This window comes from Ceratotherium simum, chromosome 5 (genome assembly GCF_057802395.1).
Source record: "Ceratotherium simum simum isolate JZ-2026a chromosome 5, ASM5780239v1, whole genome shotgun sequence".
NCBI classification, from domain to species: domain Eukaryota; kingdom Metazoa; phylum Chordata; class Mammalia; order Perissodactyla; family Rhinocerotidae; genus Ceratotherium; species Ceratotherium simum.
Genome location: NC_141904.1, coordinates 5368885 through 5389966, shown reverse-complemented (window position 1 = coordinate 5389966; position 21082 = coordinate 5368885). Strand labels below are relative to the sequence as shown.

Sequence of the window (21082 nt, the reverse complement as noted above, 5' to 3'; positions counted from 1 at the left end):
CCTGAGGTTTGCCAGCTCGGATCCCGGGCGCACACCAACGCACCGCTTGTCAAGCCATGCTGTGGCGGCGTCCCACATAAAGTGGAGGAAGATGGCATGGATGTTAGCCCAGGGCCAGTCTTCCTCAGCAAAAAGAGGAGGATTGGCAGATGCTAGCTCAGGGCCGATCCTCCTCAAAAAAAAAAAAAAAAATGTGGACAGTGCTTAGGACAACGCCTGGCTCTGAGGACGTGCCGTGCACTGTTGGTTAAATAAATACATGTAGACGCATTTTAAGATCGCTGTGGCCCCACTTCTGGAGACAACAGCAGCAATGAGGAAAAGCCCCATTATCTCCAATCAAGCTTCCTGTTTCACTCTCTTTTCCTGCTTCATTTACCCCTAGGTTCTAAGTTCTAGGAAGAATAAAACATGCTCCCTGCCCTTGAGGGTGGGCCTTCTGGGAAAATAGACCAGAGAGAAGAAGAGTGAGTATTCTCAACCAAGATCCGTGACAGTAAATGCTTGGTGAGCAGCCAAAGAAGCAAGTGAAAGACCCAGGACCAGACAGTCTGGTGTCCTGCAGGCGGCGGAGCCCTGCGGTAACGCTCAGCCGGTCTTCACCCTTCCACCCGAGGCTGCCCTTTCCAGGCACTGCCTCAGACCCGGGACCACTGAGCCTCTTCCCTGCCCTGCTCAGCCCCCGGGCCTGGCCACAGCAGCTCCTTACCACGCCTGTCCCCTCACAGCTTAAATCAAAGACTCTGAGGCCAAACCGTGAATCAACGATGCTGGCCAGAAAGCTCTGGGCAGGGCGTGTAGACCAGAGACGAGAGGAGGGACCCTGGCCTGTCCTGCAGGGGAGGCGGAACCCATTCTGTGATCTTGACCAAAGAGCCCTGCACAGTCAGAAATCAGGAGAGCAGGGCTCTGCTCGACCTTCACCTTCACAAGGTTGTGATCAAGTGTGGTGTCTCCCCACCCCAGCCCACCCCCATCGTGCAAACTCACAAGACTCCTGGAGGTACAGTGCCCACATTTCAAAGAAAGTTAAACTATCATGTAAATGCAATGTATATTTAGTAATTGGACTTGAGTCTCATATCTTTGGATAATTACTAAAAATTTCCCTACAAAATGACAAAAAACTCTAATGGAGTGAGAATTCAATTTATACCGGGTCTTTGAGATGACGTTTCAATAACATTACAGTACCATTATTAGGAGAATGAGTAAATAAACTGTAGTACAGCCAAACAATGGAATAATATATTACAGTAGATCTCGATCTACCATCATGGAAAACATACTTTTAAGTGGGGAAAAAAAGGACATTAAAGTATAACATGTTAAAACAAAATCTGAACCGCGGTTTCCACACACACATGTCTGTATGTCTGAGGGACAGACCCTGATCTGAGAAGGGGGCTCAGCCTCTGGGGATGAGCAGGATTGGGGGCTGAGACTGTCTCTGGCTGGATTTCTCAAAACAAAATGCACTCATGTATAACTTGGGCAGTCTTAAAAAATAAAAAGAAAATAGATACTGTTGCATTTAAATATATGACCATCTACGAGTAAAGTAAATCTGGTTTATAACTTTAAATTCTTCTTCCCTTTATTCTGGTCAGGAAGGGGCTCAGTTCCCGCTCTAAGAAGATCTGAAAAGATGATAACATTAAATCCTCGTTGTGTGTGACCTCAAGGGACAGACATGTAAAGAATAAAAGAGTCCACGCCAAAATTTAAACTAAATTTATTAATAATGGATGTACGATTTAGAATGTGATGTTCCCAGGAGAATCATTTCTTCTGGGTTTATCTAGCTAAACTTCCCTTCAAGCTTGTTTGTGGATGACGGTGATACCACTGAGAATGAACTTGAGGCTGTGTTTAAACACTTGCCACTACCTAGCTCCTCTGACATCTCTGGACTCACTATTGACACAGTTAATCTGCTTAATTACAGTTTTGTTGATATCTGAAATTCCCCGTATTTACTTTGCATCCTGAAAAGTCCTTTGAAACCTAAACAGTCAACTACCTCTCCAGCTCTGTTTGGAAAGGTTACAATCTTAGGATCATTTGGGGCTGGGGGGCAGAGTGGGGGTGCTGTATTTCCACTGGAGTGGAATGCGCAAATAATCTGGGAATAGATAAAAATACTGGATTATTCCCACCAACTTTTCCTCTCTTGGATCACTAATGTTCTGCTGGAGGAAGTGATTTCTTAGAATTTATAGTCAGATTAATAATTAAATACAAAGAATAAAATATACTCCTAAGTGTAATATACTTCATGTGTGCCCTACACTAAGCACAGTACCAGTACCTGGCACACTGTATGTACTCAATAAATATCTCCTGGCTTATTGCACAGGAAAGAAGCACCAGATGATCTAAATAATGGAGGAATAAAAAACCATTTCTATTTCTTTTAGCAAATATTAAATGAACTCCTACGTGCCAGGCATTGGGCCTGGCACTGAGAGGTACAAGTGGGCTAAGATTTGGGTTTCGTCCTTCGGAGTTCACAGTAATAAGAATGAAAATAAGGCACAATCACTCTCCATTGGAGCAAATAATCAAGGTTGTCTATTACTTCTTTTTTTTTTTTTATAATTTTATTTATTTATTGTTTTTCCCCCAAAGCCCCAGTAGATAGTTGTACATCATAGTTGCACATCCTTCTAGTTGCTGTATGTGGGACGCGGCCTCAGCATGGCCAGAGAAGCGGTGCGTCGCTGTGCGCCTGGGATCCGAACCGGGGCCGCCAGCAGCAGAGCGCGCGCACTTAACCGCTAAGCCACGGGCCAGCCCTCAAGGTTGTCTATTATTTCTAACGCTCAGTTTCAAATCAAACCTGTTGTACCATTACCTCTAATCTAAAAGCATCCTTTTCTGCTTCTGACCACCCAGTAACATTCTGATTATTTCAACAGCATGTTCAACATCAGCATTGATCTCAACAAACATTCCCGGGTGCCAATATGTGCCAGGCATGAAGGACAACACATACAGCACCAGGTCCATATTCTAAGAGTTGACAAGTTGGGGAAATGAAATAAACCCATTCATTTAACAACAAGCCTTACACGACATTTTAACGGACAATAGGAAAGATCAACTGCCAGATTACTCATACAGATCAAATTACTATGGGAATGGGCCGGCCCCGTGGCTTAGCGGTTACATGTCTGCGCTCTGCTTCTGGCGGCCCGGGTTCGGATCCCGGGCGAGATCCGAAAGGAGAAATGGAGGACATTCCAGGCCACTGAGAGAAATGACACACTCCTCTTAATCAGAAGCCCAAAGACGAGCCATTCTGTATGGAACAGGCAGAGGCCATGAGCATAGAATGGAGAGAAAACTGGAAAGAGAAGCACCTTCACCATTATCATGGGCTCCCTTCAGGCCTGTTCATTAACACAACCCAAAACAACCACTGCACTGTTACACACACACAGGCCTTGAGACAAGGTGACTGACTGGAAAGGGATACAAGCCCCCATGCCGGGGGTAACCCTGACATTTGTATTTTTCGAGTTCCTGTGAAGGGCAATGACATGGACATCACACTGGCTCCAGACTTGGGATTTTTAACCAAATGTTAAAAACGACTCGTTTTCTCTTGTCTCTGTGTGTGCTCCCCTCACTCTCTTGGCCTATTTCTCTTCTCACTTCCTTTATTCTTCTCTCCCCACCCATCTCTGTGTAAGTTTAAAAAAAAAAAAAATCAATGCCACAACTTTTTATGTTTAAATTCAGCCCACATGACATTTCCTTCGAGTTTAATTGCTTCCATACAATTTATATCCACTAGTCACGCTAGACCCCAGAGTATTAAACAGATGCTCTTACAAAGAAGCTCTTGTCCTACAATAACCCCCATAATCAAAGTGCAGGAATTATGGGTAAGGCTCAGCCAGAGGACGGGCGAAACAAACAGGTTTTTAAATTCACCCAAAGCAGGCTTCGGGCAGGAAACAAATCAAAGCCGGCCACTCGACCAGCAGGCCTGAGAGCAGAAACCCTGGAGCACTAGCTGGAATGAGATCTGGGCATCTCCGCACGCCCAGCAGGTCTGACTGAGGTCAGACACTTCGTCTTTGGGCTGCTGTGAAAAGCCACCACCCAGTGTCGCTTAAAGGTTAATTCTCTCTGTTTTCAAGTCAGCCCATTCCAAAAGTGCTACTGGTGGTCTCCAAAGGCTGCTCTTTAAAATGAATAACTCATTCTTTGTTATTCCGAGTAGACTAAAGTTACCTCTTCTGTCTTCCTATAAACAACCCGGGCAACATTTCTGGGCTTGCCCTATAGCAAAGGACATCTACAAATATCTCAAGGTCTTTTATAAACCCTTATCTTTCTGGACACCTGTTCAACTTCTCCCATTGTCGTCCCCCACCTCTCAACCAACCACCTCCCAAAGTTCACCTTTGAAATATTATAACTGCACAAGGCACTAAGAGGACCTCCCTTTTTCAGGTAGTCCACTTCGCACAAGAACTGTGCCTCCCTTTCTTACAAAATCCCTTTAAGCAACATTTTTGGTCCTCCCCACTGTATTCAGATAAATGCCTCTCCACCAGGATCAGAAATTTTTAAAAAAACAATAATTTTTAACTCCATGCAATCTCTCCTCGTGTTCAAAATCCATTCAAGGCAAGAGCAAAACAACCTGAACTACTTATCAGACCCCCACCCTCGCACCTTGAAGGACTTATCGAATGTTCCCATAGCTTGGCCCTCGGCCTAGGTTCCCTCGCTGATTTTCACAGACCGACGATTTTGTTTGTGGATCAAGGTTAGAATCAATACAGTCTGGATCAGGTATATTATTCTAGTCTTAGAAACCAACAGATGAAAACATTTTGCTTACTGCCAGTGACCCGCTTTTGATCTATTATAATAAAAAACAATTTGGGGGCCAGCCCGGTGGTGTAGTGGTTAAGTTCCTGGGCTCTGCTTAGGTGGCCCGGGGTTCACGGGTTTGGATCCCAGGTGTGGACCTACACACTGCTCATCAAGCCACGCTGTGGTGGCATCCCACCTAGCAAACAGTGGAAGATCAGCACAGACGTTAGCTCAGGGACAATCTTCCTCAAGCAAAACGAGGAAGATTGGCAACAGATGTTAGCTCAGGGCCAATTTCCCTCACCAAAAAAAAAAAAACAAAACAATTTCTACACTCTCACTAAAACACACATTATTTGAGGTTGATTTATCTTTTACACGCTCTACAGATGTAATTATTTATTGTAGTAGTCCAGATCTGGATATATTTGGAGCCATAATCACTTTAGGTATCAAGTCACTGGACAAATCAAAGTAAAATCAGATTTTTAAAACATTCATTTAGAAACTCATATTTACAGGCTGGAAAAGAAACCTTATATTTTAATAGTATTAGATATTATTTATTATGCAATGTCCTTTTACCTTGGTCCATACTATAACTTTTTCATTTTCACTCTTGGTAGATTTTACTCTCACTGTACAAAACAGACATGTTTTAAAAACCCATTTGTAATAAGTGTCAGTAAATCTGATCTTTCACTACAGCTGAAGCAACTCCACGGTATCAGCTTACACCTCCATGCTCACTTGAAGTTTATAACACTCTTTTTCAGCAGCTCTCAAAACTGGAACCCGAACAGATAACGTCCCAGTCACCAAGATGTTTACCAGGCTCAGCGGGACCTGCCGAGAATTCTTAAAACTTAACTTGTTACTGACGCTTTGCTTTACGGGGAGTCTGGACAACTTGCTCAATTAGCCGGGCCGTGGGCGCTCTCTTCACACACCTGAGGTAATAAACTGGACATTTCAATGCATGTGCAACTGGGAAGTCCGAGTTCTTTAATGGTTCTCAACCAATTACCTACGGCCGGCCAATTATTAGGTTAAATGAAAAGCACTGTGGCAAAACTTGACTCGCTTCACCATAATAATTGAAAGAGGCTGTGCTGGTCCATCCGCTGCTCTGCTCACCTGCCAAAGCTGCAGGCAAAAGCTTCACCTCTTCCGGATCTAATGTTCAAAAGCATGTCTTTAATGCTGACACTCCAAATGGTCCGTCCTGACCCTGCACTCTCCACTGCTCCTACTGTGAGGCACCTGTTAATAATCACCAGCCACTCAATAGTTATTAAAATGTAAGCAACAGACAATGCAAAGAAGAATGGCTCCACTGTGCACCGTGCGGGCCACAGCCCTGGACTTTCCCTTGAGAACTGAGCTTCCTGAAGCCCAAGGCAGAGCCCTTACCATCTCCATACTTACAGAAACACAAGATCAAAAAACTCAAGTTTAACTTTTTTCAGAACATAGATAAACATTTTTAAAAGCCTAAGGAAAAAGGAGATTATATTTTAAAAACACACTTGGGTACAGCTGATCCTTTCTTCTTTCCTGTCTTTCCTTCCTTCAGGGTTTTCTACAATACATATTTATGGTTGGATTTTATGTTAAAACGCACAAATAGCCAAACATATGTTGGATGATAAAATTATGTAAGAATCCACATTTGCCGAAAGTTCTATATGCACAGGTTTATATTTCACATAGGACATAAGACAAAGAACGATAAAAGTGGGTACAACTGCGCTAGAAAGTGCATCTTCAGAAACATAAGTAACTGTACAAACAGCACTGAAGTTGACTGCTCCTTTTACGATTCTTAATTTCTCCTACTAAATTCACATGTTGATGCAATCCCAAACCAGGTGCTCCCCAATTAGCAAACTGCTGTAACTACAAAATGTATCCAAACTCAAGCCAGTTTGATAGAACCAAGCATGTTTTATTTACCTTATATTGTGAAAGGGTAAACTGGCCTGGGGCCTTTACCTGCATTAATTTCAGAATCCCCTTTGCCAGGGGATCAAAATCAGTTCCGGCAAATGGAGAAACACAGATAGAAAAAAGATACATGTTTATCTGAAACTACAGTTACATAATATTCTGAACCATAAATTTTTAACTGATACTCTCCAAACATAATCTGCTATTTTTATGGCTACAATTAAGTGTGACGTGTCCCAGCAGTAACAGTCCTGGGAGCCACAAACTGTAACAAGGGTTTTACCACAGCGAGGACCGGAAACTGTCATTTTCCTCACGGCAAGTGACTGTCATACCAATTAGAGTCATTTTTTTACCCAAGTCTTATAATGTATCTCGATTAGTCATAAAACACTGATTTCAGACCTCGTTTTAACAGGATGTTCAAATAGGCAAATATGTGGTCCTTTTATAGGGCTCTGGCTCTGCATAGTGAGAGGACCGGGCTCCTTGGCAGAAACACCACAGAGCATATGGGAATTTGTGGGGCACACCTTATCTAATTGAGATCCTTATTTTCTTCATTTTTCCCTCTTCAAAAACTAGATTATATGAAGTAGCACCCCAGGCCCCTGCCCTTGACCTACCCTGAGGAAAGAAAGTGGCCTCGGTGGAAAAACCATTCACTGGACATTTTTCAGTTCTCGTCTTCCTTGACCTCTGAGAAACATGCCATGGAATTAACCATTCCTCCTTCTTGGAAACACTTTCTTCCCTGGGTTTCATGCACTACTTTCTAGATTTCCTCCTATATATCCGGCTGTTTCTTCACCTCCTTTACATGCTCTGTTGGGACTTCACTCCTTTCTTCTCACTCTGCCTGAACCTCTCTCTAAGGGATCTCATCCACACCTGGATTTGAATAATCATATATATATGATTATTATAGTTATATACAGAGATATACAGTTAGATATAGATATAGTTGTCTGGAATATATATATATATCTCCCTTGGATATCTTTTCTTTCTTTTTTTTTTTTTTTTGGTGAGGAAGATCAGCCCTGAGCTAACATCCATGCCAATCCTCCTCTTTTTTGCTGAGGAAGATTGGCCCTGGGCTAACATCCGTGCCCATCTTCCTCTACTTTATATGGGACGCCACCACAGCATGGCCTGACAAGCGGTGCGTCAGTGCGCGCCGGGGATCCGAACCCAGGCCGCCAGCAGCAGAGTGCTCACACTTAACCGCTAAGCCCCGGGGCCGACCGCTAAGCCCCGGGGCCGGCCCCTTGGATATCTTAAAGTCACCTCAAACGCAACAGGTTAAAGTCTCTCAACCTCTTCTAAACCTTCCAGTACTGCTTACATTACAGTCACCACCGTTCATGCCGTTATACAGCCAGCAACCTGCAAATCTCCCCTTTCACCTCTTTCCCTCACTGCCCTTATCTAATCCATCACCAAATCCTGTCCAGTTTACCTCCTTAATATCCCTTAAATGACTCCACTCCCCCTCAAATGATTTCCCTCCTTCCCTTCTCCAGCCCCAGCAAAGCCACTTCCCGCGATTAACTCACTCTGTGATACCTTCATTCCAGAGGGGCAGAACATCAAGTCACTGCTTGTGCAGTCGGAAACTGCAGTTAAAATTTCTATCCCACCTCATCCCGGCCGGCCCACATCAGACAGTCCTCAAAGCCCAGATCAGTTTGGGAGCACCGAGGACATCAATTTCCTGAACCACACAGGCAAACCCTCGTCTCTGAACCACAGTTACCCCAACAAAGCTCTGCATGCTGAGACGTCCCCATCAGGTGACATCTCGTTCTCCAAAATTCAATCCATAGCTGTACTCTGCTCAGTCCCGAGGCTGTGTGAGGGTCAACCAGAAACAAAGCCCACCGCAGCTCTGGTCAACACGAGGCCAACACAACTGACGGACGCCGCCATAAATCAAGTCATGTCGATGGAAAACAAACCCCGGGGAGATACCACGCAATGGTGAACAGTGGTTACTCTGAGGAGCAGACCAGTGGGTACAGGACGCTTACTTTTCACTCTATATCCTTTGGTTCTCCTTTTATTTTTTGAGAAGAGTATGTTAAAAAGTCAGCTTTTAAAAATAAACCCCAAAGTAAAATCAAATCAGTAAAAGTTATGTCTGTTCATCTTAATTACACGTATCATTTAATTACATTTTCTACTTTTTGATGGGTTACCATAGTCACGTGCTCAGCCTTTGAAAACCTAGGCCAAAAAATGTTTTCTATGGACAAATTGGGAGAAAGACAAATATTCAGTATCTTTCTATTTGCAGAAAAGCCACCACAAAGGAATATATATTTTTAATAAGCAATCCAGCATGCATATTTTTCTTCAGTCACCATGTTTTGATTACTGAGTCTGTAGCTGGCAATGCTTGAAGGTAGATTAGTCACGAAAAAAGCACAGAATTTGGATCTATCTACAGTGTTCAGAATTGAAGTGTGCCAAAACATATTTTTAAAACAATCAGTTAGTGAGGGGCCCACAAAGACATAAAATATATTATGTACTGGAAAACAGATTATATACAACCTTTGTACCATAGAATTTGTTTCCATATTGAAGCTCATTATTCAACATCTTAGATTGATTATTCTTGTTAAGTTAATGAGAGGTATGACTGATTGGTTGGTTGGTTGATACATAAAAGATAGTTATAAGGATAGATGGAAAAATAAAATGATAAGTAGGTAAATGGATGGGTGAAGAGATAAATGGATAGATAGACAGAGAGATGACAGAATTAAGAGAGGGAGAAAAATAGATAGATCAGTGCTTCTCAAACTATCTGTGGTAAAGGACCAGTGTTTTTGGTTTTCACTCTGTCAAGAGCAGTACGTGGTCCTATTGTGGATGGCTTGTATGTAGCTTGGACCACGTGACTCACCACACAAGTTTGACACACCCAAACTACCCTGTTCCACAAGACAATCCCACCGATCACGTGCTTAGATGTCACAGCAACGTCATTTTGCTATAAAAATTTCTAAACAGTCTCGACTTCCGTATCTAGCTCATCATGGGCCAGTTACATTTGCACACTGGTGTCAGTCGTTGGACTACACTTTGAGTAACAGTGAGATACGTGATCAGCTACTTCACACGGGTATACCATTCATTCGGATTGGCTGAGCATCCATCTAACTGGCCAGTGCATTTGCCAGACCATGTATCATCCTATAAGAAGGGTAGGAATATTGATTCATAGGTAGAACAGTAGATGATAGATAAATTAGATAACAGACAAGCTAGATCGATAATCAGTTAGATAGGAGCCAGAGAGCTGCTCTTTGTGTGAAGAATATCTCTGGACAAAGCATTAACAATGTAGGGATCCAGGGAAGATCAGAAGAATTTATTTTCCATTTCCCTCTCTCCAGTAGTGTTTGATCAGATATTATTTTCATAATTAAAAAGAGAAAGAAACAATCCAAATGTCCATCAATAGGAGATCAGTTAAAAAAAAATTAGAGTACATCCATACAATAGAATATTATGTTGTCCTTAAAGAAATAAGGCAGATATTTATGTACAGAAGAGGAACGAACACCAAGATATACTAAGTGAAAACATGCAGGTGCAGAAGAGAGTGGACCATTTGTCCTGTAGTGAAAACAGTCCAGAGGGGTACAGATAGTTAATTTATATATACATATGCAGGCCTGTACTCACACACAGTTTCTCTGGAAAGACAAAAGAGGGGACCGGATGACTGGGGGAGGGTGAAAGAGAGACTTCTTGCAGTATATGCTCTGGTACTATTTGAATTTTTTGTCACTTACATGTATGTATCACTTATTCAAAAGTTTTTTTTTTTAATTAAAGAAGTCTTCTGAAAACATTAACATGTGATTCAGCATTGTGACTTAGTGTGAAAAGGCTCTCAATGGGCTCCACCGAGAGTTTAGAAAGTCTGAGAAACTCTCTGAGAAGGAGGCCACTGGCTTCTCGGGCCAGGCATCCTCAGAGGACAGGGCCTAGGTGGGCCTTGGTGGGATGACTGTGGTTCCAGAATCTCAGTATTGTCTGTGCCCAGTTGATCAGCCTCACAGGAACTGAGAAACTATTCAAAACCACAGGGGAGTATTCTGGGAACAACCAGACCCACAAGCTATTCATTTACAAGCAGAAATGGCAGATTCAGTGGAGGTGGGTCTGAGTCAAGAGTAGCCTTGTGTCCTACTAACTTAGAAAGTGAAGACCACCCACTACTGTGGAGCTGCACATGCTGAATTGAATGTATGACAGATGGGTGGATCCACGGATAGACAGATGGATGGATAGACAGTGCCTTATGAAAGGCGCTATCATTTCAGACTCTTTTAGTATAAAATGCTTATTTTCTTTTTCTTATAATTTTATTTATTTACTTTTTTTCCCCCAAAGCCCCAGTAGATAGTTGTATGTCATAGCTGCACATCCTTCTAGTTGCTGTATGTGGGACTCGGCCTCAGCATGGCCGGAGAAGCGGTGTGTCAGTGCACGCCCGGGATCCCAACCCAGGCCGCCAGCAGTGGAGCGCGCGCACTTAACCGCTAAGCCACGGGCCGGCCCCATAAAATACTTATTTTCTATACAACTAGGAAGATCCCAACATAGAGGACAACGGTGGGGTCTTATGCTACATTCAAATAAAGCTAGGACTGGTGTATCTCAAGATTAAGGGATGAGGAAGTTGACATTTACTAGCGAAAGGTCGGTGTGCCCATCCTAGCTGAGGTTCCAAAGCCTCAATGGGACAACCAGTCATCTACCAACCAACACTCATCTTTTAACCCAAGTCCAGCCAGGTTCTTCCTGGCCTCTAAAACATCCTTAGCATCCTTTCCTGGAAGGCCTCTTTGCCCACCTACCCACATTTTTCCCTTTTTCAAGGTTCCATTTATGTCCAACGACCTCTACAGAGACTTCTCTGAACACCCACCCTTCATCTATCTTCCTCTCCGCTGCATTTAGTATGTGGAGCTATGATTCTCAACTTGCAATCCAAGGGGCACAGACATGATGGAATTACATTCCCAAGAATGTCAGATTCCTATGAGGAGGAATTCCAGTCCATGAGCTTGCGATGCAAATAGCTAAAAGAAAAGATGACAGGATTCCTTCCTTATCAAGCACCCCCTACGTGCCAGGCACTGTGCTCAGGTTCTAAACGACAAGCATGGGCCGGCCCTGTGGCTTAGCGGTTAGGTGCGCGCGCTCCGCTGCTGGCGGCCCGGGTTCGGATCCCGGGCACGCAGGGACGCACCGATTCTCCGGCCACGCTGAGGCCGCGTCCCACATACAGCAACTAGAAGGATGTGCAGCTATGGCATACAACTATCTACTGGGGCTTTGGGGGGAAAAATAAATAAATAAAATCTTTAAAAAATAAATAAATAAATAAATAAATGACAAGCAGGACAAACATCAATCTTGCCCTCAGGGAGGTTACAGTGCAGTGAGAAGGAGAAATACTTAAACAGAAACACGGCAGTAGGCAGTAGTGCTAAGACAGAGGGGCTAGGGAAGGACCCAGCAGGGCCACCTAAGCCAGCGTGGGGGGCTGTGAGTCAGGGAAGCCCTCCTGCAGGGCTGCCATCTAAGCTTATGCCTGAGGGGAGCGTAGGAGTTAACCAGGCACAAGGCAGAGAAATCATGATCCAGGCACAGGTAACAGCTTGTGCCGAGTCCCTGAGGCCAGAAGGAGCGTAGCCAATGGGAGAAACCCAAAGCCGTTCAGCACGGCGGCAGGTTCCAGACCTGTACCCCGATGAAATGATGCCTTACTATGCACACCTCTCAAGAGCCTCCACCACCGGAGCACAGCTACCCTCGTCTCCACCGCCACCGGGGTCAGAAGGCAGCTACTTTCGTGGTTCTGCTTGTGTTCTCCCTGTCTCCCCAGCTGGACGGTCAGCTGCTCAAGGGCAGGACACCTACATCGCGCTTCTCCCCGGCACTCTGCCCACCCCCGGCCAGCTCCCAGGAGGAGCTCAGGGACTTTCAGTTGTAAATGCTAACAGCTACAGATCCTTTAGGCGGCACGAAGGAGGGGCCCCAGGAGGTCGCAGCCCCATCGCCGTCTAAACCAGGAATAGTAACAGTAATAAATGAACATTCTACCGTGCTTACGGTAAGTGCCAGGCACAGCCCTAAGCACTTTGCATGCATTTCCTAATTTCACCTCATCTAACAGCGCGGAACAAGTGAACATCATTCTTTCCTTTCTTCCTTATCATCTGCTGTGTCCAGACAGAACATTAAGCAAAGCTAGAAGTGCAGGAAGGAGCACGCAAATAAAGAATAAGCTAAGGAAATCCACAGGACCTAAGATTTGCCAAAGCCTACTTCTTACCCTGAGGCGGCTTTTACGGAGAACTCCGGGTTAAGATTTTAGCAATTACTGTGGCAGGTCATTTCTAGAGAAAATAACCCAAAACAAGAAAAACACAAACAGCTCCCAAAGAGCATCCTTTAGTAACATGAGCTCCAGGCTTCAGGTGCTGAGCCACGGCTAAGAGCTCCCCCATGATCCCCCAAACCCAGCACTCCAGCTCTGCTTGCTTCCTTGCTTGCTTTCTCCTGCAGTTGCTATAACACCCCCCTACGCATTTAAAAATATATATATGTTTATTGTAGGACATTTGGAATATACAGAAAGGCAGAAAGTAGACAAGAAAAATCATCCATAATCCCAGAAACGACCATTATAAACATTTTGGTATGTATCCTTCTATCAGACACACACACACACACATTTTTTAAAATAAAATCAGGATTATGAAACTATCACACTGTAGTGTAATTGTTGGATTTCTTGTAATAGGGCCGGCCCCGTGGCTTAGAGGTTAAGTGCGTGCGCTCCGCTGCTGGCGACCGGGGTTCGGATCCGGGTGCGCACCGACGCACCGCTTCTCCGGCCATGCTGAGGCCGCGTCCCACACACAGCAACTAGAAGGATGTGCAACTATGACATACAACTATCTGCTGGGGCTTTGGGGGAAAATAAATAAAATTTAAAAAATAAATAAATCAAGAAATATAAATAAAAATATAGCACATATACACAAAGCACATGGAAAAGAAAAACTATAACTTAATGCAAACATGAAACTCTGAACTCTAAGAATAGGTCACAAAAAGGTTTCCCAGAGTGTGGTCTATAGAACATTCCTGAGTGGATGGTAATAGACGATAGATGGAATAAAAATGTTCAAAAATCAAATGTTTGTGAAATATTGGCTTAAACAAAAATAAACTAGTTTTTCTAATGAGTCACTTTGTAGTATTTAATGTATATCGTGAAATTCCAAGAAAGGGATAGAGCATGCAACATATCCCAAACCTATTGGTCCAGGAACCCTTTGTTCACAAAGCATCTGAATGGACGAGAGTCCCAAAGAATACACTTTGGGAAACACTGCTTTACTGATATCTCAATACCCTAAAACAATCATGGTCCCCCACAGACCAGCAGGAGGGCCATCCCCTCAGAATTTGCCCTTCTACAGTAAGCTAATCATACTTCAGGCCTCAATCTTCCCAATCACCCTTTAAAAGAAAAACGGTCCCCTGGATTGCTTGATTCTTTTACTTCCATAACCCTTCCTGTGGTTAGATATTTAACTGACAGAGGAAGGGAAAAGAGGGGGTGATATATAAGGCTGTGATTCCTACAAGACTTGATTCAACTGGTCAAAAATAAAACCACACATATACGGACAGCTAATTTTCGACAAAGGTGCTAAGAACATACAATGGAGAAAGGAAAGTCTCTTCAATAAATGGTGTTGGGAAAACTGGACAGCCACATGCAAAAGAATGAAAGTGGACCATCTGCTATCGCCATTCACAAAAATTAACTCAAAATGGATCAAAGACCTGAAGGTGAGACCTGAAACTATAAAACTCATAGAAGAAAATATAGGCAACACACTATTTGACATTGGTTTTAAAGGAATCTTTTCGGATGACATGCCTACCCAGACTAGGAAAACTAAAGAAAAAATAAACAAGTGGGACTTTATCAGATTAAAGAGCTTTTATAAGACAAATGAAACCAGAATCAAGATGAACAGACAACCACCCAGCTGGGAGAGAATATTTGCAAAACATACATCTGACAAGGGGTTGATCTCCATAATATATAAAGAACTCACACAACTGAACAACAAAAAAACAAACAACCCGATCAAAAAATGGGCAGAGGAAATGAACAGACACTTCTCCAAGGAAGATATACAGATGGCCAATACGCACACGAAAAGATGTTCAACATCACTAATCATCAGGGAAATGCAAATCAAAACAACACTAAGATACCACCTCACGCCCGTTAGAATGGCTATAATCACCAAGACAAAAAACAACAAGTGTTGGAGAGGATGTAGAGAAACAGGAACCCTCATACACAGCTGGTGGGAATGCAAACTGGTGCAGCCTCTATGGAAAACGGTATGGAGATTCCTCAAAGAATTAAAAATAGAGATGCCCTATGACCCAGCCATCCCACTACTGGGAATCTATCCAACGAACCTGAAATCAACAATCCAAAGAGGCTTATGCACCCCTATGTTCATTGCAGCATTATTCACCATAGCCAAGAAGTGGAAGCAACCTAAGCGTCCCTCGTCTGACGATTGGATTAAGAAAATGTGGTATATATATACAATGGAATACTACTCAGCCATAAAAAAAGATAAAATCGTCCCATTTGCAACAACATGGATGGGCCTGGAGCATATTATGTTAAGTGAAATAAGACAGGAAGAGAAAGACAAACCCTGTATGATCTCACTCATATGTGGAATATAAACCAACACACGGACAGAGAAAACTGTACTGTGGTTACCAGGGGCAGTGGGGGTGGGGGGTGGGCACAAGGGGTGAAGGGAGTCATATATATGGTGATGGACAAACAAAAATGCACAACCCAAAATTTCACAATGTTAAAAACCATTAAAACATCAATTAAAAAAAAAAAATTGAGACCCAATGCTGCCTTAAACCTCTAAGCAATTTATTTCTAATCAATTTCCACAATTATAAGGGCAATGGGAAGCAACCTGGAGTTTTTTCCTTTAAACTACTTTACTAACATTATCTAATTAACCTCTCAACAAGTCCTCAGCAACATCCCTAATCCTGACATAAATTAGGTCATCCACCCTCCATGTCACATCTGTGTTCCCCATAAAATGGTATGGATTTATTAATGATGGAAATCTCGAGAATAAAATATAAACTAGGTATACTACCCATTTCTGGTTTGTTTGTTTGTCTCATCATATCTCTCTCTCCAGCACTGAGAGTTCCAAATCTGATCCCCCAGACTAAGTTCAGAAGCAAACTCTACTGCTCCATCTGCCACTCCAGAGTCATCGGGTCACCAAGGATACCTAATCACAAGGCTAATTATGGGCATGTAATTGGCATGAGGCAGCATGGCGCAAGGGCAGGAGCACAGATTTTAGAATCACACAATCCTAATCCCATCTCTGCCACTCACCTGCTATGTGACTCTGGGCTATTTACTCAACCTCATTCAGCCTCAGTTTCCTCAAGAGTAAAATGAGATAATAATATGTACCTGTGCACAGGGTCACTGTGAGGGTTGTAACAAAGACTATATGCGAAAGCACCTAGGGGTATGAAAAGAGTTTCCATACACAAGGGTGGGAAGCCTGCTCCACGGTGACTCTGGGGCTGCCTCTCCAGGAAGCGCTGACATCTCCCCTCCACCCCTCAGCTGACACACAAACTCGCCCCCACCAGCAGCTATAAGCCAGATCCCAAAAAATAAAAAGTAGATCCTCCTCAGAAGTGGTTGGGTATCCTCTGCCCAAGATGCTGAAGCAAAAGGGCGCCCATGGCGGGCATTCCTATTTAGGTTTGTTAACAGGAAAATTGACTCTCAGTCCCTATTTTAAATTTTAAAAACTGGCTTCCAATTCCAGATCTAGGTTGTCACTCAGAGCCATAGCTATAACCCAGAGTCAAAATCACTTCTCCCTTCTCCTGCCAGGGTTTCTGTATCTGACTTTGGCCAGGTAGACAGCGTGTGTGTGTGTGTGTGTGTGTGTGTGTGTGTGTGTGGCAAGAACGAACTTGTACTGAAAGTCTACTATGTGCTAGATACTTCAAATATGTTATCTCATCTAACCTTTCAAAATACTACAAAATAGTTATTACTATCCTCAGTTGACAGACGAGGAAACTGAGGCAGCAGGCACTATTTTTTGAATGACGAAAGATTCCTCACGAAAACCACTACACTATATTGTCATCCAATGGTAAATAGAAAAAACAAGCCAGAGTCATTTTTTTTAAATATATTTGAAACAATTTTTAAACTAAATATTTTCAAATTGAAAAGGATTTGAAAAATTTACCTCCCACAAACATTTCTTAAGAAGTTACTCAAGTATGTACTCCAGCAAAATGAGGGCATAAACCAAAAAAGAAGAAGATATGGGAAAAAGAAACAGCACTTCCAGCTGTGGAAAGAACTCAAGAGAAGTCCCAGGATGACAGCTCTGCTGTAGGCCTAGAGAGCAATCAGCACCCAGAATGGCACAGAAAGATGAAGGGATCTGGGCATAAACCCTTAGGGAAAGGAGACTTGACAGAACCAACGGGATTAAGAGCCTAGAAAATTTTGAGATCATAATAAAAGCAAATAATATATAAACATATAAAAAGGCAATTAGAAATACTAGAAAATGGGGCCAGCCCCGTGGCTTAGAGGTTAAGTGTGTGCGCTCCGCTACTGGTGGCCCGGGTCATCGGATCCGGGCGCGCACCGACGCACCGCCTGTGCGGCCATGCTGAGGCCGAGTCCCACATACAGCAACTAGAAAGACGTACAACTATCTGCTGGGGCCTTGGGGAAAAAAAGGAGAAGGACTGGCAATAGATATTAGCTCAGGGCCGGCCTTCCTCAGCAAAAAGAGAGGAGGACTGGCATGGATGTTAGCTCAGGGCTGATCTTCCTCACAAAAGAAAAAAAAAAAGAAATACTAGAAAAAAAATGTTTAAAAAAGTCAAGGCCCAAATATGAAGAAACTAAAAGGTGACACAAATTTAAACAACCGATGAGAGTAAAAAGAATCCGTTTGACTTCGGTGCTGGAAGTATCCTCCTTTGATTGGCCCAGGAGCCCTGACACCAGGCCCAGTGTGCAAGTGTAAAATCCAATCTTAATACACAAGGCAATGAACTGTATTTGTAGAATTGTAATAATGTAAATGCTGCCTACAGATTCTCAACTTGAAGAATAATTTATGAATAAAAAGGTCAATTTGGGGGCAAAGCACAAAACCTTTGTTAGTTATAGGTTCAGGGCTTTGGAATGTTAAGGTGTTATTGACAAAAAGTGAATTGCAGAACCAGCAGCCACCAGAACCTCCCAGACTCACAAAACGGAGAGTCAAGAAATACTGTCCAAGTTGACCAAAAAATCACAAAGGTGGCCTAACAGACAAACTAAAAATAATATCAAATTGGAGAGACAAAGAAAAAAACAGTTTAAGGAGCTATATTCTCAATTTCATATCAGGAGGTAAAAGTTGATAAATCAAAAAATAGTGGTAAAAGCATATTACATAGGGTTAAGGAGGTAACAATCTAAGAGTTAAACACAGAAACAGTTAAAAAAAAAATTAAAAGGTTCCCTCTGTGAGCCTTGACGAAGTAAAGGAAACCGCTGTTTTTTGACAAAAGTCCTTCTGTACTGTTGGATTTGTTACCAAGTGCATAGATCACTTTGACAAAAATAATTTTCTACCACACATTTCAGAAAAGGCAAAACACTAAATTATTACTAAAAATTGGGAGAGGCAGGTCAATGTTACAACTGGAATTGCATTTAAGAGTGGGGCTAAAATATTTTTTCTCATAGAACATGTTATTCCAATAAAATTTTTCTACAAAAATGGAAAATTCTAATGAAGCCAGATCATTTTCTTCTTTACAATTCTCTATTTTCTGGTTTATATACAAGAAACACGTATTCCATTTATAACCAGAAATTTTTTTAAATTTTAATGTGATCAATCTTCAAAGTCGGTGTGCCAGGTTACTAAGAGTCCCACACCTACACCCCTGCTGAGTTAGAAGCTTTGGAGGAAGCAGGAAGGAGGCAGTGGTTCTCCTCGGCCATCTGTTGCACCATTGGACCCCTCCTCCATTACACGTTCCCCTGAAGCAATGCCTGAACACCAGCGGAGGTGTGAACACTCCGGTAAGGTGACCTTCCAGAGGTACCAGAAAGCGATTACCTCATACACCTAGGAACAATCTTACCCGAGACAATGACAAAGGCTTTTTAAAGCTTCTTAGATGCCCAGGCTTTGTTTCCCACAAAGCTCATTGTTCAGCTGGGGCAGTGACGTGGGGATAAAGGTGGGAGTGGTGACAATGGAAAACTGTTCCTTAAGTAGACGGCAACAGATTCGAGGTTCCATCCAGGGCCCACCATTAAATAACCACATGACTTTCATGTCATCACCCTTCCCTGGCCTCAGTTTTCCAGCCAAAAAAGAAAAAATTGACACTTGTCAATTATAAAATACTTTCATTTCTGATTTGTAAAGCCCTCAACTCCTGACAGAATCAAGAACAGGATTCTATTACTGGCCCCATTTCACAGACGGTGGAGCAAAGTAATGGGTAGATTCTATGAAAGTTAATTCAGGGTCAGTTGCCACCATTTTTCAAGCTTCTTCTTAATCCACCAAAATACGCTGCCTTGTGAGCCTGTGTAACAAAGTGTGACACATAACAATTACCTTATCCCAGCTTTAAACGAAGCTCCAAAAGAAACTCAGAGGACTCTCACCCGATTAGTTATCTTGCAAGACAATAGGCACCATGACTTCATTTCTTAAATTCCCTTAGCTACTTGGCCAAAAAATTTCCAGGGACAGCATCAGATCAGGCTAGCCTAGTATCTACAGGTTTGTCCAGCTGTCCTCTTCACTGAAGATCCAACACGATCCCACACGAAATGAAGATGCGCTCTGCTTCAGGCTGGGCAGTAGCTGTGGTTGGGGGATGGGCCAACAGCTCAGAGCAACTTTCTCTGAACCCAAAGCTAACTTCCTTTTTTGCCCTGGTTTCACGAACATAGTTCTGAGCTATTCCAATCATTCAAAACATGGGTATAAAAGGGATTTTTTTTGTTTGGGGGTCTTTTTTTCCTAGCTTTCCTTGGATATTCGGCAAGTCCAGCTCTTGTTTCAAATTTTTAATAACCACAGTATTCTGATCAAATGTATATATTTGTGTGTGTATATTCATAAACACACTTCAAAAATCATTTGGGACAAAAAAGATCCCCCTAAATCACTGTAAATTACTGGGTCTTTTTCTATTTGTATTTATTACTAAGTCTATCTCTATAAAAGCCACAATAAAATATTCAAAACTGCATTTACCTAAGTGAACTTAATACAAGATGATAGCTATTGGACCTTTATGTACTATAGAAACTGTCATCCTTTAGAACAATATCACCACGTTGAGGAAAATGTCATACCATTACATCACACACTTGAGTTCCACCAGCCATGTGGAAGTCAAAGCACTGAGTACGTGTCCACACTATCACTCAATAACTGAGAGAAGACCAGTCGTGGGATAAAATGACCATCGAGTCTGTTTCAGCATAGGCGCTTCTCAGCATTGCACCAACCCCAGAGACAAAATCAAGAACTCCTCCTTGCACAAGATGTCAACAGCTTTGGGATGGGGAAGGAATCACTGGTCACCACTATGAGTCAAAGAGCTGGCTATCATAAATGCGATCCACCACTGCGTATTCATTAGGGCCCTCTCAGAGCAATCCAAGTATCAAACACTAAGAAAGAAAGCCTGGATTTTATTTTAAAAATAGCATATAACGTCTTAATGTAACTTCTAAACTAAGGCTACTCTCAAAGAAACATGGGCTTTAAAATAAACTCTCAGGCAAGTTCTTAGAAGAGGAGTTCTCTCTCTGGCAGTGAACGGCCAGCCAGTGCAGGCAGTTCCGAACCAAGTGGTCCAGCTGGCACAATGACCATCTAGGCCACTGGTAGCCTGACTCCCTGTGACCTCACTGGTCACATTTCAAGTTCCAGCTTGGTTTCTCCTCCGCAATATAATTATCTTAAGGTACCACAATTGAAACAATTTTCTTTATCTCTGCGAATATATTTTCCTATACCATCTAACTCAAATCTAATGTAAAATTCGTTACATCCGAAAGCCAGAACAATGCGAAGGGAAGAAGAATGACCAGCAGGCT

The 21082-nt window shown here is 42.8% G+C and overlaps 1 protein-coding gene across 2 annotated transcripts in view; it reads right to left on the bottom strand.

Moving 5' to 3' along the window:
• WWTR1 (WW domain containing transcription regulator 1) overlaps positions 1-21082 on the bottom strand; it is a 124397-nt gene that overhangs the window by 101515 nt on the left and 1800 nt on the right. The gene's annotated exons all lie outside the window — the stretch shown is intronic.